The following is an 18,013-nucleotide window of genomic DNA, read 5'->3' on the forward strand; positions in this document are numbered from 1 at the left end:
CTGTCTCATTAACTCCATTTCCCATTCAGCTGTCACTTGGCTTATTTAAAATTCTCTTTTAAATATAAATCATAACAAATTTGTGACCCTGGAACAGCCTTTAACGGGTTCTCAAAGTGCTCCTTATTAAGTGGTAGGACAAGGAGGTAGAGCTTCCTCCCACATCAAGTCTCCTGTTAACTTGAGATCCTGAGTCACTGCAGCCCAGATGCTCCCCCAACTTCTTCCTCTGAATATTTCCTCTGTCTTCTCAGTGGTTACTACTGCCCCCCAGGTGGTCTCAACTTTTCTCTCCAGGCTGATGAAAAGCCTCCCATTAGGAAGTCTGAAGGACCCTGGGTCCACTCTGAGGACAGAAGCAAGGTGTGGCCACCAGGGCTAGATCTGATTTCTGAGCTCCAGGAGGAAGGTCAAACTGGATGGAGAATTGGGCCCTGGGCAGATCTGCTCACCAATAAAGACTGGCTGACTCTACTAGATATACACATCAGAATGAACCCCAACTTGAGCAGGCAGTCCCCACCAACACCCACCTGCTCAGAGCTTGAACATGCTATCTGTGAAAACAATGCTGTCCTTTCATGCAGGTATCCCAGCACCCACTCCACAACCCTGCATGGGCAGGCTCTCAGCAAACGCTTACTAAATTGTATCAGTCCCTCCTCTCAACCCCTACAGCCCACCTGGGTTACTGCCCATGTTTCTCTGACTCTTACCCTCATCCCACCCTTCCAACCCACTTGGAGTACCACTCTTGCTAAATATCTCTTAGGGCTGACACCTTGGTATCCTAAACAGGTAAGGTTGGTTGTAGGTAACTTGTTACTAATGATAGAAGCTTTTTGTATAAATTGGAGAAGATTCAGGCTTATCTTGCCCCATTCTAATATACTTTATTGATGGGATGAGAAAATATTGGAATTTAGCCAGCAATTCAGAAATTGCCTGTAGCAGTCTGGGAGTAAGTTTCTATTATAATGTGAAAACTGCATTTAGGAAGTTAGAGATTAACTTCCTAAATATACATGTGTATGTATACACATATATGTATTGGAACTGAGATATGCTTTGTGACAATCTGGCCATGTCCACCAAGTACCCTCTCAAAGGTTACTGTGGTTTGCCATGTGCCATCTGACCATCTTCCTGCCTCAGTACGGTAAGAACAGGCCTTCACTGTAAATTTAAGACTGGATAATCTGGACTCTAAACATAGTGGCAAGATTAAGTGGAAAGAACAGAATTTGGGGTCAGGCAGCCTGGACATCAATCTTATTTTGGCCACTCACCAGCTAGGGAACCTTGAGATGATCAGATATCTTCTTGGAGCCCATTTCCTCCTCAGTTAAAGCCCTGAAAGGCTGCTTTGAAATTTAAGTGAGCATAGACTCTGTGCTCAATGGCTGATGCATGATGGGTACTTTATAGATGGTAATTTCCAATTCCTGATGCCCTATTTAACCTCATTTACTCCTCAGTTCCAGCCAAATCATGCCTCCAGCTGTTTTCCACAGGTGCCCCTTAATTGGTGTTACTCATGCCTTCCTTTGTGCACTGCTGTTCCCTCTGCCAGCAATCCCTTCAGCCCCATAGAAAAGCGTGTCTCCAGTCCCTGTCTTTCCTTCAGGACACACCTCAAATGCCACCTCCTCAGCAAGCCAGGTCTCCCAACATCTTTCTCTGAATATTAACTGTATCTTCTCAGCAGTTACTACTATCTGTTTGAGTAAGGGGGTACATTTCTTAAGTTCCATTCAGTCAGGTCAGGGGACATGTCTGTTCATCTTGTGGTCCCATCATCACCATTCTCAGCATAGAGGACAGTTCAAAAATTATTTAGAGACTGAAATAATAAATACTGTCATAAGCCTACTGATTCCACAGTACTTGAGAAGTATGCTCTACCTCTGCTGCTAAAAGGTAGGTTTCCCCAGATCCAATGGGCCAGTTCTGACCTTGGGGTTCCATGGCCACTCTTCCTACCATTCTGGCCAGACTCCCTCCTTGCCACCCAGACCAAGACATGCCGCTCAGGCATCCATGTTGCCTAACCACAGCAACTCTCTCCTCCCATACACCACACCCCACCCAAAACCTCAGCCTACTTGAATGAGGTACCCACATCCTTTCCTTGCCTCCCCTCCCAGGGATGGAACCTTGCTCACTCTATGGCCGGAGCTGCAGTCAGTCAGATTTCCCAGGGTAAGGTAGGTATAGAAGGGAGTGATTCAGGAGGACATTCTTGTGACCAGTGTCCTCCTGGATCACTCCTTTCTATACCTGCTATGCCCTCTAGGATGCTGTGAACCCAGCTGTTTCACACCACATGCCCTGGTTCTCCAGGTCTCAGGATCGTGTGTTCTCAAAATCTTCAAGGGATGGCAAGTGAGTCTACAACAGCTCTCAGGCCACAGTCAGGTGGCTGGGCCAAGGTAGGCATCAGCAAAGAATATACACAGTCCAGTCACTTCTTGGGATCATAGTCTCATTTTCAGCCCACAAAGACATTTGCTCAGAGCCTTTCCCTTCTCCCAGCCCTTGTTACTAAGTGGGATGTTCAGCCTGTGACTTGGGATAGAGAAGCTTCTGCACAGCTTTAAGGCTGCTCTTTCCCCAGCCTCCCACCCTCACTCCAGCCTACATCTGCTGCAAGTCATTTCTCTCAGAAGCCACCAATTATTCCCCACTGCTGACAGGGTAAAGTCCAACTTCCTAGTTTGGTATTTAAGTTCCTTTTCCCTTAGAGTCCCAACTTCTTTCTTTGACTTTTAACAATGGGAAGAAGCTGGTTTCCTTATGATTTCTTGATCCCACTTCACTCACTTGCACTTCTATGCCTTTTACTTACTTGACTGACCAGGGATCCCCAGAGAACCTTTTCTTCCCAGCTTCCCAGGATCCCACCCCAGTTGGTTGATCTACAAAGCCTTCCTTTTGCCAAAATCTTACAGTACTTTAATTAGAGCCATAACCTTTCAGTACACCCTCCTCCCTGTTATTTCATAAACTCCTCTCTAGTCAATACTGCTTGAACAATACCCTTTGCAGGTAGACTCCAATATCTGCTCTAAAACAGCTGTTTGGCCATAGAGACAAGCTTGAGTTCTTTAAAATTTCTTACATTATGTCAAAGTAGAATCTGCCCTGTCTTTAGTTTTCTTTGCCATCACTACCATAGGCCTTCGTCTCTGCCCTCTGAGCAACACAGAACACGCTGCCCCTCTTGCCCACCTGAAAATAGCAGTCATTCTGCTATATCTTCCTGACTGTCCTTGGGCCCCTCCAAAGCTTATAAGACAGGGATACTAGCTTTGCACACTCCAGGTGTGGCCAGTCTCAGCCAATGCAGGGAAAAGATACTCTACCAAGGTCTAAACCCAGGACTTCAATTAATGTAGCCAGGCTAAGCCAACATATTGGGCTTTTCTATATAGATGAATAGGACACTCACAGAATTAATTTTCAGGGCCTAAGGGCAGGACTTTGCACTTAACCCTGCCACGTCTCATCCAGCTGGTTTGGGCTCTGCGCTGTTTGCTTCTTTTGTCCTGTACGTGGGTGACCAGGCACCTGAATCCAGGCTGTTTTCTACCTTATCATATACTTCTGCCTCCTGGACTTTCTGCTCACCACCACCATGGCTGCCCTTTCTGTGTCATGCCTGGAAGCCCAGAGCGTGCAACTTCCCACCTGAAATTTCAGGATAAGTCCTCTGGATGATCGAAATACCTCTTGACAAATGATTTCTCTCAGGCTTCCTGAGAAGGGAATAATAGCATTTACTGACTACCTATGATGTGCCAAGCACTGGAGTCAACATTTCATCTCATCTAATTTTCTTTTTCTTTTTCTTTTTTTTTTTTGAGACGGAGTCTCGCTCTGTCGCCCAGGCTGGAGTGCAGTGGCCGGATCTCAGCTCACTGCAAGCTCCACCTCCCGGGTTTACGCCATTCATCTAATTTTCACAACCACCAAATGAATTGGCCTATTATTGTTCCCATTAAACAGATGAGGAATGTAAACCTCAAAGAGGTAAGAAGACTTGCTCAAAGGAGCAACAGCAAATTTGTGTAGAGCTGAGATTTTAATGGAGGACTGTAACCCTCCACTCTAGAGCTACCAGGGTCCTCAGGAGTTAGGGAGGCCAAGCCCTCATGCTGGAGAAAACCTGTTGCCTGCCATGATAGAATGAGGGGGCGGGGCAGGCAAGAGGAGTCAGTTTCCTCATCTCCAGAAGCAGGACAATAATCCCTGCCAGGGGCATTGTGCCGCACCAGTGAGCAGGCACAGTGAAAACCCAGACAGACACACAAGGCTGTTGTTGTTACCAGGTGAGCACATGCATCCAAGAACCAGATGTCTTGGCTGGTTGGTCACAGGAAAAGCTTATGTAATAAAACTTTTTCATGACATCCAGTCAAGGTCAGATGTCAGAGTCAAGAACTATTCCTCTGCCTTGGTGAAATGTTGAATTAGAAGAATCTGCTATTCCTATCCCAAATCAATTTCCACCCCCTCAGGCCAATCCACTCTCCCACCCCACCCCTTCCCTTTTCTGCCCCCATTGCTCATAGAATTCAGAGTTTTGAACACTGAATTTGAAACCACACATCCCAATGTGCCTGATCCTGATCTTCCCCAGGCCCCATCCAGTTTAGCATTTATGTGCCTCCTTTCACTTTCAAAAGTGTTCAGTTTGGACAATAAATTACATTAAATCTAATACTCTGGAACCTTCAAAAGTGTCTACTTCTCTGGCACCTGTTTCCCATAAAATGGGAATAACACTACCCTCACCTCAGGAAACAAGCCATTTGTCAAACCCATCAAAGTTGCAAGTTCTGCTCTATCCTTTCCTGTGGAAGAAACCTTCTGTGGGGCCAGTCTACACCTCCACTGCCTCCATGAAGCAGTCCAACATTGAACTAGTTATTCATGCAAAAATGTCTTTGATTTGGAGGGAACATGGACTTGCGTGTTGGGAGAAGGAAACTGTTGACCCTGAAGATAGAGGCTTTCTTGCCTAAGCAAGCAAGAAAGAGGTAACCCAGTTTTGGTCTTCCTAAGCTTAAGCATCTGTGGCTCTACCCACTGTCTGTTCCCCTTGTCCCTATAACAAACCTCTTGATTCCTACACAACTCACACACACACACACACACACACACGTGCACGCACACACACACACACAATTGTCAACCAAGTAGTTCCTTTTGGCAGAGTTCTCTGAACCTTTCACCAGAAGCAACTTGGAGAAGTTTGCTAAGAAGGCCTCTTGGGATAACCAGTGCAGTCACAGGAGTGGCCCTCCAGGTCAGAGTGAGAGGCCCAGTTGCATGTGATGGCTGCATTTCAACCATGCACACAAGTCACTGTGGAAGTGTAACTTTACCCTGGAGAGCAGGGGCAAGAGTATCCCCACTAAACACGCCTCATTGGCATCCCTAAGCAGGCAGAGAAATCCTGAGATCTGGATCATCTCCTTCCCTATTCCCAGGAGGAAAGAGACATACCCGAAGCAGAGCCACCTAGGAACACCACAGTGGCCATAGGCCAGGGAAGAGGCAATGTAGGATCTAGTCCCCATAGCCTCCCTTGGGCTAACAAATCCCTTCCTGGAGATGCATTAGTGGTTCCTCCAACCACCTACTTCCTAAGAAATGGGAAGCACAAATCTAAGTCTGTAATCTGTGCAATTTGTGGAGTCCCTGACACTTTACTATGGGTGAGCAGGCTCATGCACATATTTTGGCCTTAATATGAAAAACAGAAACAAAAAACCTTCAGAACAAGATGAGGTATAAACTGGCAAGACCCCACTACAAAGCTCAAAAGAGAAGGGGAGGCTTGACAAGTTTTCCTTCAACATTGGCTCCCAGTATTCTTTGTGCATACGTTTTTATTTGGCAACTAACACATCTCAGACAATAATCCAAATGTTTCACATTCATTAACCCAGCTCTTCCTCAAGAAATAGAAGTGACCACTGTGTCAGCATCCACGGCAAAGACAAGACTCCATCCTGGGAGGCTGGAGGCTGAGGAGCCTGGCTGGGCAGAGAGCTGTGGAAGGGAGGGGTGAGGAGGATTGAGGAACTCCAGCCTCAGGGCCACTGAGTCTCCCTACAGCAGTACAGATTCTAGATAAGATCCTCACTCCTCATCCGACAGCTGTAGCCCTCATCCAGCCATCTGAGTCCCTGATCCTGACTCTACGCTGGCCCCTGCTTGGATGAGGTCCTCATGGCTGGCTGCCTTCCCTAGCTAGCTGTTCCCTGCACCCAATCCCCACTCCAACACTATAAGAGGCAACTTTTCATGAATTGGCTGGATGTGTCCCTGAAGTTTGGGTAAAGGAGGTGTTTGGGCCTTGGAATACAACTTTCCATGGAATTGATAAATTGACTGGTGGTTACATTCCCAGAAGAAAATTAATACACATGTGCCTACATTGAGCATAATAAGTATAAGAGCACTGATACCCTAAAAGTACTTCCTACCTCCAATCAGTCCCACATACAGCTAGGTCACAGGGCAAAAAGGAGGCCTCATGAGCCTTCAGGCCCCCATGGCATTGGCAACCAGCAGACATTTCCCATCTGGGTGCTTGACCTGTAAGACTCCAGCCTTAGCTGTTCTGCAGGCTGAATTCACCCCAAACCTGGTCTCGTTCCCATTTTTCATTGCCTAATGGAATCTCCATCTCGACCTTCTGGCAGCTCTCCTCTGTCTATACTCATGCGCTACAGAAAATAGAAGCCCAGGCCATAACGTCAGGAGGCCTGAGTTCTACCACCAATAGCTAAGTGATCTTGGGTAGGTTTCTTTGGGCTTCACCATTCTTTCACGGGTAAACATATAAAGGGCAAGCAAGAAACTACCCGAGACTCCCTTCTGATTCCAAAAGAATCAACCACTTTCATTTCCCTTCCCCCTTCCATGAAGTGCCTCCATGCTTTCATTAACATGCTATTGACAGTTGCCTCATTCTTCTCCCAGCAAACTAACACACAATGTCAGTATCCAGTTTGACTCTTTTCTCTCTCCCTCAAACACAATCAGTCACCAAATCCTCCCAGATTTCTTGGCATGCTCACTCGCCTCTGCTCCCTTCTCTCTATTCCTACTGCCATTGCTTTGATTTAGGTCCTGAGCTACCTCAATGGGTTATTCTAACAGCCTGTGCTCATAAGAAGTTCCTCCCTGTCCCTCCAACCTGCCCTTCCCAGCCAGAATCATTCTGAACAAACAGTTTTACCATGTCTTTTCCATACTTGAGTATGGAACCTTCAATGTCATCAAAATAAAATTTAAATTATATAGCTCCAACTTTCAGGGCCTTCCATGATCTCTTCCCAGCCTGAGATTCTATCCTCACCTCTCCCAGTGTCCACCCAACCCCCTGACTCTAGCCATGTGGGCTCACTCTTCATTGGGCCTGTCCTTCCTCCCAGTCTCTCAGTTTCTGCTCCTGTTCCTTCTCTCATCTACCACACGAAATAACCAGCCCCTTTCCCTCTTTACTGAGGTAAACATTGCAAAGCCAGCCAGCTTAAGGCCCATATCTACCACAGACTCTTCCTGAACATCTGCTAACTGTGGGGCCACACACAACTGCTGATAGAGCCCTAAAGCAGCTCAGAGTTTAGAGGAGTATGGACAGAGACATACACATAAAGTGATGAAACAGCATCGCAGATCTTTATTTGATGTGATATGTATGTAACAGAAGAGTAAAAACGACTTAGGGGCAAGGGGGTTTCAAGAATTTGATCTATATCCTGAAGGATTAATAATCTTGTAGAACAGAGACAAAAGGGCTTTCTGGGAAGATAAAAATAGTGTATGCAAAGGCAGATAGGCACAAACAAATAGAAATTATTCAGCTTCTCAGTTTGGGGAACAGTAGAGATGCAGCTGGAGAGCTAAAGTAGGGCCCACCACTGCAGAGACTTGAATGCCATACAAGGATGGTATATTTTATCCTATCAGAGAGACAGTCCTATACACTTCTGTGTCTAGGCCTCCCATCTACAGGTATGTTAGGGGTCATGATTACTATGCAACATAGAATAGGGTGATTAAAAGCATCATGCACAATGAATGCTCAGCTTTCAGTGTGCATGAATGTGTACATATGAACAGGACAGAGAGAGGAAATGAAAGTAAGAATTACAAGGGAGAACCAAGCCAAGGACTGTAAAGCAAACAGAAATCATACATTTGCTGAAGACAAAGCTCAGAGTCAGCAGTCCCCTGGAACTTGAGGCGCTAAGGAGATCTGGACCTAAAGTTAAACAGATTGTTCTAGGACAGCCTCTTTTAGAGGATTATTTACCAGATGAGTGAGAGATAAGAATGAAGCTTGTGAAGATCCACAAAGTCAAACAAGACTTGACTTTAAGGGTATATAAAGGATAAAGCCCACCTTCCCCAGACTACACATAGATTCCATGAAGACAGAGACACATAGGTGCCATCAAGCATTGGAACCAAAGAATGATACTAAGAAACATAAAGTTCAAGAGAAGTGGAGCTCCTCTGAAGAAGAAGGAAGCAGGAAAAATAGTGACTCAGGAATAAACAAAGCTGCCAAAAGTTTCAGCCTAGTTGTGCCCACACCAAATGGGGACTGAATGTCACATCTTGAATGGGGATGAACAGGCTGTAGAATGGAATAAATGTTTAAATACCTTATCAGTTGTGTTTATATTAGTACTTCCTTCTTATATTTTGCATTAGGATATCCACCAGAGGATTTCAAACAGGACAGCATCATGAACAGATTTGGATTTCAGGGAAAAAAAAAAAGATCTTAGGGTCAAGTAAAAAACCACTTCTAAACTGAAAGATTCTCCCTGGGATCTGAAAGCTTGAAGAGATAAGTAACTCCTCCCTTCTCAGGCCCAGTCCCAAGGCACAAGGCCTACTTGTGCTAGCAGCCTGTGTCAGCAAGACAGCAGAAGCAGGAAGAGAGCCAGCCGGAAGACATCTACCCTGCCCGGAAGACACGTACCCCCTGAAGATCGAGAGGTGGGCCATCTGGGTACCGCCTAGCAGCTACCGCAGACTGCGACACTTCTTGTTTACAGGAGACTATAAAACCCCTACCCCATCCTCATTTGGTGCTGATGCTATTTTAGGCCTCAGCCTGCCTGCACCCAGGCGCTCATTAAAACAGCATGTTGCTCCAACCGCCTGGTGTTATGTGTTGGTGCGCTCTCGGGGTTTGAACCAATACAAGAACCTTTCATCTGGTGCTGAAACCCGGGAAGGGCTCGGGTCTGTGTCCCCCGTGGACCTACCACTCCACGCTGGAAAGCAGGCCACAGCAGCTGGACAAAGGAAGCTCCCCAGCCCCTCTGTGCATGCACGTCGGTCACTGATCTCGCTTACTGGTAAGTTTCGCCGGGAACCCAGTTAACAGGGAAAAATCCGCTCGGTCTTTCTTGGTTTCTCCAGTCCGAAAATTCAACGTTGGTCCAAAAAGGCTCCAAAGTGTGCCAGGCACTCGCTGATCATCTGGTCTTAGGGGGACACCTCTAAACCATTTGACCCCATTCCAGGAACGAAAAAGACGGTGGTGACGATTGCTCCTTTTATTGTCTCCATCCCGCCATCCAGGACCGTCTCCTTTTTCCTTGTTCTCCTATGCCTACCCTCCGTTATGGGAAACTCCTGGTTCTCCATTCCAAAAAACAGCCCTCTAGGCTGCCTCATAAAAAACCTGCAAACCTTAGGCCTCAGGCAAGATATCCGCCCTAAGCGCCTTGTCTTTTTTTGCAATTCAGTCTGGCCACAGTACAAATTAGGTAACGGTCCAAATGGCAGGCAAATGAAACATTCGACTTTACAGTTTTAACTGATTTAAGCAATTATTGCCAACGACCAGAGAAATAGGGAGAAATTCCTTATGTCCAGACCTTTTTGCACTCAGATCACAACCTGACCTCTGCAATTCTTGCTCACCTGTTCAAATCCTTCTCCTCTAATCTCGCCACCCTAATCGCCTTTCTCCTCCCAACCCTACCTCTTTTTCCCCATTAGATCCAGCAGACTGCTATCCATCCCTCCCAGACTCTACCTCTCCTCTCAACCATCTTCTTTAACCCCGCAAGCCCTTCTCTTTATCTTCTCAGCTGCACTCTTCTCAGCCGCCATCTTTCCAGTCACCATCTTCTCAGCTGCCATCTTCCCAGCTACCATCTTCCCAGTCAGCAGTACCCACTTCTTTTCCTACACCGTCCTCTCCTGAGGACAACTCTAGCATTATTTGTACTCATTCTCCTTCCTCACTGCCCTCTCCTGAAGCCTGTAAACCCATCCCACCACCTTATGCCCCTATCTATCCTCCACTGCCTATCAAATCAAATCCCCTTCCCCCTTCAAACCCTCAGCAGGAACCACTTCCGGCTTCTTCCTTCTCTCCTGCCCATACTTGCTTGATCGCCATCTTTGGCCCATGCCCCACCCTCACTTCAGCACCAGTGCTAGAGTGCCTCCTTTGGGAAGTAGCAGGAGCTGAAGGTATTGTTAGAGTTCATTTTCCCTTTTCCCTCACTGATCTCTCTCAAATTAACAAAAGACTTGGTTCATTTCCAGAAGACCCTACCTCTTATATTAGGGAGTTTCAGTATCTTACCCAGTCTTATGAACTAACTTGGCATGACCTCTACGTTATCTTCTCTTCTACCCTCACCTCAGAAGACCAGGACCGTATCTGGACCCCAGCTTAGGTGTATGCTGATACAGTTCATCACCAAGCTCCTGCCGAGCCTACTGGTGCAGAGGCAGTCCCCAACCAGGCCTCCCACTGGGATTATCAAGACAGGGCCTCTAGATGCTGCCATCGAGACCACATGATTGTGTGTCTCCTTGCAGAACTCAAAAAGGGTACCCATAAAGTGGTAAACTATGAAAAACTTCCAGAAATTACCCAAGGTCCTGACAAAAACCTAGCCCTTTTTCTCTCTCATGTAACTGAAGCCATGAGAAAATATACCAACCTAGACCCAGCCAGCCCAGAAGGAACCACTATCTTAAACCTTCGGTTCATCTCCCAATCCATTCCCGATATGGCTCAAGCTTCAGAAGCTTGACGACAATGAGACGACAAGCCCTCAAACCCCCACAACGAGACCTTCTTAATTTAGCCTTCAAAGTCTTTAACAATCATGATGAGGAAAGTAAAAGGCAAAAACAGGCAGAGTTTCAAATGCCTGCCTCCACCATCAGGGGCCCTGCAGGCCCACGGGGCCACAGCTCCACACAGAAGCCTCCTAGCAATCCACCTCCACCTGGCGCCTGTTTCAAATGCGGCAATGAAGGCCACTGGTCCAGACAATGCCCAAACCCAGGTAAGCCCACTAGGCTGTGTCCCCTCTGCAGAGGACCCCACTGGAAGTCGGACCATGAGCAGCCCCTGCAAGGACCACCCCCATCCCTTCCCGAGCAGGCCAAAACCGCCTACTCGGATCTCGTCCGCCTTGCCAGTGAAGACTGACGGTGCCCTGGAACGGACGCCCCGGCAACTACCATTGCTTCATCTGAGCCAAGGGTAACCCTGATGGTGGCAGGTAGGCCAGTATGTTTTTAAATTGATACCTGGGCGACCTACTCTGCTTTACCTAATTTTTCAGGACCCACCCAGTCCTCTCACGTCTCTGTTGTGGGAATTGATGGACAAGTCTCCAAACCCCGAGCCACCCCTCCACTTTTCTGCTCCCTGCACACCCTTTCCTTCACTCACTCTTTCTTAGTCCTGCCCTCATGCCCAACTCTGCTCATAGGCAGAAACATCCTTTCAAAACTCCACACTACTCTCCACTTCCACGTTCCCCATAGTACCCAACACATCAACCCAGACCCATCTGAGGCTTCTAATTTTCTTCTACTCCTGCAACCTCCCACTCTAAAACCTGCAACCTTTCCTTATCCCCCATCTGTAGTTAACCCCACTGTTAGGGATACTTCCACACCCTCAGTCGCAAAACACCACACCCCACACTATTGAAGTCAATCCGCGCCTCCTAGGCACCACTTCCCAAAAAGCTGAACTCATCACCCTCGCTCGAGCTCTCACTCTAGCAGCCGGACAACAGTTCTCTAACTTTGGAGGATTTAAAACCCTGGTAGGGACAGTAATCGTCATCACTGGGTTCCTCCTTTTCCTCCCCTGTGTTATCTCACTAATAATAAAAGCCACTAAAACTCTTGTTGAAACTACAGTTAGCCACCGGACAATTCAGATTATGCTCCTGCTGCAGTGACACGATGGATACCAACCCGTCTCTCAAGAATACCCTAAAAATTAAGTTTTTCTTTTTCCAAGGAGCCCATGCCACCCCTATGTCACACCTGAAGTAGTTATTGAGAAGGTCACTCCTTATCCCTTTTTACTATAACCAAATAGACAGGAATGAAAGATTCTCCCCGGGGTTTGAAAGCTTGAAGAGATGAGTAACTCCTTCCTTCTCAGGCCCAGTCCCAAGGCGCAAGGCCACTTGCGCCAGCAGCGTGCGTCAGCAACATGGCAGAGGTAGGAAGAGAGCCAGCCAGAAGACACCTACCCTGGCCAGAAGACATGTACCCCATGAAGATTGAGAGGGAGGCCGTCTGGGTACCACGTAGCAGTTACATCAGACTGAGACACTTCTTGTTTACAGGAGACTATAAAACCCCTGCTCCGTCCTCATTTGGTGCTGATGCCATTTTAGGCCTCAGCTCACCTGCACCCAGGCGCTCATTAAAACAGCATGTTGCTCCATACCGCCTCGTGTTGTCTGTTGGCGTGCTCTCTGGGTTTGAACTGATACAAGAACCTTTCATAAACTTTACCTTAAGTATTACAGTCTAAAAGCCATACCATTCCTCAGGCCCAAAGCTGAATCTTCCCAGCATTGTTTCTCCCTCCTCACTTGTCATTCCATCTAATCAGTCTAGAGACTGTCCCATTCCCTAGTCCTCCGTCCTACAGATTCTATCTCTCCAAAGTCTCCCTACCTGTCCCCTCCTCACCACTCTCTCAGGCCCAAAATAAGGCCTCATCCCTTCCACCCTGAATCAGCCTCCCAGTTTCCTATCCAGCCTCACCGCCCCCACTGTCTTTTTCCCTTGGACTTTGCTTCCCACCACACTGCCAGAACTTTGCCATTGCAGCAGTGGCCTTCGGATTTGTCAACAGAATCACCTGGGGGAACTTGGTAAAAACATCCCAGAGTACTTAATCTGGACATTTTACAAAACTCCCCAGATTATGAGGCAGTTTGCAAACTGCTATTCTAAATTCTTGCTATACATAGGGAAATGATCAGCAAGCTCCTGGGAATCTGTTAGAAACGCAGAATGTCAGGTCCCACCCATGACCTATGGAATTGTAATTTGCATTTGAACAAGATGCCTGCATGATTCTCAAACTTGTTAAAGTTTGAGAAGCTCTGCTCTACAGTGTTGTCACATCATGCACTCCACAAATATTTACTGGATTTTCTCTGTATCAGGCTAGGAATTGGGAGGGTTAAGGACCAAGGTCTTTGACTTTGAGAAGTTCACAGAACCATCAGTCAGTCCCCTGCTGTGCCTTCAGACCAAGTCCAGACTTCTGCACTGGACAGCTGGCGCCATTTTCCAGCCTTATCACCAGTCTTACTGTCTAGCACTCAACATAAGAGCCAAGCTGGACCACTGACCACTTCTCATGGTGAGTCCATGCCTGCCTGCCCACACAGTTGTCACAGCCCAGGCCACACTCTACCCTTTTCTGCCTTGAAAAACCCAGGAGGGATCCTTTGAGGTCCATCACATCACCCTTTCTTAAAATTATCCCAGATTTCCCACTCAGATGAAAGACAGGAATTCCCATAACTTTGTTCCTACCGTCTTCATGTCATTGATCTCATTCCACTTAATCTTAAAGTCAAAGCGCATCTCCTTTAGCTACCCAGTAAAGAAGGCATCATGATGGTAAGCAGCTTGTCTCTCCAGTAGCAATAAGCTAACAACTGTCACATCACCAAATCTTAAAATAGTATTACTAATAATTGAAATATGTTAAATAAAACATGGATATATGCAATCAGTGAAAACCTCATCAATCATCCCCATCTCCCACTTCAATGTTATTTAGATATTAATTTAAGCAAAGTGCAAATGGGTTGCCTCTTTTAAGCCAAAGAGAGAAATAATTTCTAAATTAGATAACACTTAGAGTTTTCCATACACCTATAATAATGAAAGACTGAATATGCTGAAGATGAATTATGTCTAAAGCCCACTACTTTTCTGTAGTTGACCATTTAACTTCACATAATACACTATAAAATTTGAAAAAAACTTCAGATTTGTATTATAATCAATTAAGGAGGGGTTGAGAAAAGAGGGAGATGAAGAGAAAGACAGAAGAGAGATGAAGAGAAAGACAGGAAATAGACCAAAATATAGAAAAAGGAGACGGATCTATACCAATTATCCGGTTGCTCTAAAAGTAAAAATATAATTAGATTCGTTTTTTAAGAAGATTAAACACTGGCAAAAATGCCTGTCTTAATCCTACCCAAATGCTGGAAGTTCTGTTCTCTAGTTACATAATCTTATTTTCATCAGAGGAAAATCTGCGGGTCTTAAGTCTGATGTGATGAGGTGAAGAGCCCACTTTTAAATAGGACCGTCCCCATCCTGCAATCTACGGGGAGGCAGTGGTTTTAGATTTTGAAAAGCGTGCTGTATTTTTGCACTTACACTACAGAACTGGCTTTAGCCGAGGCGTTGCATCTAGACACACGCTATGTCCAACAGAGAATTGCCTGGGCTGGACAGACCTAAAGCTTCCGCAACCTCCTTAGGCTCCCTAGTCCACGCAGCTGCTCGCCGGGCTGAGCAGGGCTGAGACGCGCCGCACAGAACTCAGGGACCCCACCTCCCTGCGCATCTCCAGGGCCACGCTGGCACCTGCAGGAGTGCGGACTGTCCGCTGATCCCAGGCAGGGTGGGGTGGAGATTCGCAGCCAACCCACAGGAGTTCTGCCCTCCTCCCAGGCTTCTGGCCAGTGGAGTTGCAGAAGGGTCCCCGTCCTCGAGCCTGGGACACGCTCCGGGGCTCACGGAGACACTGACCCACACGCCCCCGTGGTTCGTAGCTCTGGGGGCGCTCCACTCCCCAGGCAATGCTCCCGACGGGGATCCCAACCCCGACCGCGCGGCGAGCCCGGGGTGTTGGGAAAGCCCACTGACCTGGGTGCGGGGCCACGGCTCCTCTCCGGGCGGCTCAGGTGTGCGGGCCGCTCCCGTGTCCCTCCCACCTTCAAACATGAGAGCCCAGAAGCGAGCGACAAGCCACTGGCCCACCGACCAACTGCCGGACCAAGCGCCCGACCAACCAGCGGACCGACCGCAGCGGCCGGGGCCAGCGCCCACGTGACGGGGCGGGGACCTGAGGGAGGCTCTTCCCGGAGCGCCGCGCCCCCACCCCGGGACCTGCCACGGGGACCACCCTCTCGGGAACCCGCTCCCTCTCGGGCACCGAGGAAGCCTGCTGGGACCCGTCCGCCAGAGTTCCTGTTCCCCGGGGACCGGCCTGGTCAGCCCCGCCCCTTCGAACCTGCCTAGTCCCCACCCTCTGGGCCTCGAGTCCCGGCACCAGCCCGGAGTCTCTCGGCGGACCGCGCCCCCTCCCGGGAGCCCCGCCCCGCCCCGCCCCGCCCCGCCCCGCCCCGCCCCGCCAGCCGCACCTCCTCCTCCGCACAGCTCCGGTTGCTGGGAGGCCCGCGTGGGTCCCCAGCGCTCTGGCTGCTAGTATCCTGGGCTTCTCCAGCCCTTCAGCGCCGTTCTCCGGTCACAGGGAATGAAAGCGAGGAAGAAGGAAACTGTGTCGAGAATTGCAAAGGGAGAAAGCATAGAAAACCCACATTAGAGGCACACCCAGAGCAGCAACCCTTCGAAGCATCCCGACTTCCTCAGGCCGCATGGGATACCAGCAAAACTGAGGTGGTCTCTGAGCCGTCCTCCCTAAGCAGGTCGGAAAGCCCCGAATCACCCCAGGTCCCGCCGCGCTCCACTCGCGACCTGGGGTGGTGGAGGTCCCTCTAGTGGTTGGCACCAAACAAAAGTTCTGTCTTGCGAAGAGCCGAGGTCAGGAAGCATTTCCCTGTGCCCAGCACCAAGGATCTGGGACCTTAGGTCCAAGAAAAGCGTTGGCAATGTCTGACCACAGAAATGGGTTCTCGAACTGGGGAGGACTGAACCCTGGAGACCTGGTCCAACCCCTACCTCCAGTGTGTGGCCTGAACCCGTTTTGGTTGTACTGCTAGGCTGTGGCCCTGCCCAGGCCTCCAAGGACTGGCTGCTGTTAAGCTGTTTAAAATCCCTGTAGGCCTCAGATGGCAGCGACACCAGGGACTCTGGCATAGTCCCCAGCTCTGGCAGGAGTCACCACAGCTCTGGCCTTTAGTTCTCTACAGGCTGGAGTGTCAACAAACTCCACAGGATACAACTTTTTCGAACCAAATTTACCCTCGCGGTCTGAAGTGACCAGTGGGCCCAGGAGACTTTTACATGTGAACAGAACCTAAGCCACCCTGGCAAATATGAGACGTGTGGTCACTGCAGGAACCTGGCCAGCAGCAGACCAAAGCACAGCCAGCAGGGGAAGGCTGGGGCCCGCAAGAGTTGTGTTACAACAGGACACCCTTCAGTTCTCTTTCACTTCCTTAAAATAGCAGCAGAGAGGCTTTTGTAGACCGAGGCTGCCGCAGTTCACAAGAGTTCGTGGCCGTTTCCAAACCCCACACTTTATTGCCCTAGTGGACCCACTCCCTTATCTCAGCCCCCAGAAACTGCTAGCCTGTTCTTAAAACGATACAATTACCTTTTTAAATGTTCTAAGTCACCGGCTCTGGAGCTTCTTTGCACTTTGGAACCACATTGCGGGAAGGGACTTTAAAAATACTGATGTCTTGATTCATCCCCAGAGGTTATGATTTAATGGTCTTGGGGGTATGGCCATGGCATGAGGACTCTTAAAACTCCGCAGGTGATTCTTATGTGCAACAAAGTTTAAGAATCACTGATGTAGGTCATGTTGATGTCAGTCTTCACTTAAATCCAACAAGACCCCAGAGCTAAAAAGTTCACCTGAAAGAAACCCCATTCCCAGGCCTGCATACTGACCTGCCCTGGCTCACAAGAAGCAAAGTGGTCCCTTAACAGGGGCTTCCTGGAGAAAATGTCTTGACCTAAAAGAGTGATTCAAGCTGCAGGGATTTAAGGTAGCTACCAAGGTGAGTTGTTAGGGGCAGATGTGCCCCGCAGAGCTGTCCATCAAATCATATCCCAGATGGAATCTAGAAAGCACATTTCAGGCAACCTCTCCTCTGTGCCTCCAAAGGAACTATGGTTGCAGGACTCACTCCTATTGATAAATCTACCCCATTATCCTCTGTGAGGCAGCCTACATTGCTTATATCTGTGAAATAGGTGGGTAATGGGGCAGGTAATATCACATTTATTTTATTCATACCTGTCTCATTCCACAAAGGATATGGGCTCTCTGTACCCTTCTGTTAGAACTGTGGGTAATTACACTGTATCCATGGGTTGAGTAATTCCCTTTTGCCAAAGATCTACTCAAATGCTATGGAAAAAAACATTTTGTCTTCACTGCCTATGGTCCCAGCCTGGGCTTGGCAAAGACAGGAAAACAGCTGCAAGCACACAAAGCAAACTTTCTCATGTGACCAACCTGGAAAGAGAGAGGCCTCAGCACGTGACACAGACTGGCACCACAGCCTGCACTTGTGACTTGAACTTAGCTGAATTGGACAAACACGTGGGAAACACTGAGGAAGCCCCTGTCAAGAGGCATGCTGCCCTCGGTGCCACAGGGCATGCCTGCTGTGGCAGAGTCGCTTGCCTGCTGTATGACTTCTGTCCAGATTCCAGAATATTTATTAAGGGCCTCAGTGTGTTGGAAATCATTCACTGTAAACCTAACACAAGCAGCACTCCCAGAAAGCTTTTATGC

The 18,013-nt window shown here is 48.3% G+C and overlaps 1 protein-coding gene across 23 annotated transcripts in view; it reads right to left on the minus strand.

Annotated features, from left to right (window-relative positions):
* Positions 1-16,281, minus strand: part of PPFIBP2 (PPFIA binding protein 2) — a 154,684-nt gene extending 138,403 nt beyond the window's left edge. For 18 of the 23 annotated variants that reach the window (XR_013404050.1, XR_003722667.2, XM_077963549.1 and 15 more), the window contains exon 1: positions 15,226-15,348. The gene's annotated coding sequence lies outside the window, so the exon portion shown is untranslated. Of the gene's footprint in view, positions 1-15,225; positions 15,349-15,722 lie in introns of those variants that run through there. The other 5 variants (XM_077963550.1, XM_077963544.1, XM_077963543.1 and 2 more) reach the window with 1 other exon arrangement.
* Positions 16,282-18,013: the final 1,732 nt, after the last annotated feature.

Source organism: Macaca mulatta, chromosome 14 (genome assembly GCF_049350105.2).
Source record: "Macaca mulatta isolate MMU2019108-1 chromosome 14, T2T-MMU8v2.0, whole genome shotgun sequence".
In the NCBI taxonomy this organism is placed as follows: domain Eukaryota; kingdom Metazoa; phylum Chordata; class Mammalia; order Primates; family Cercopithecidae; genus Macaca; species Macaca mulatta.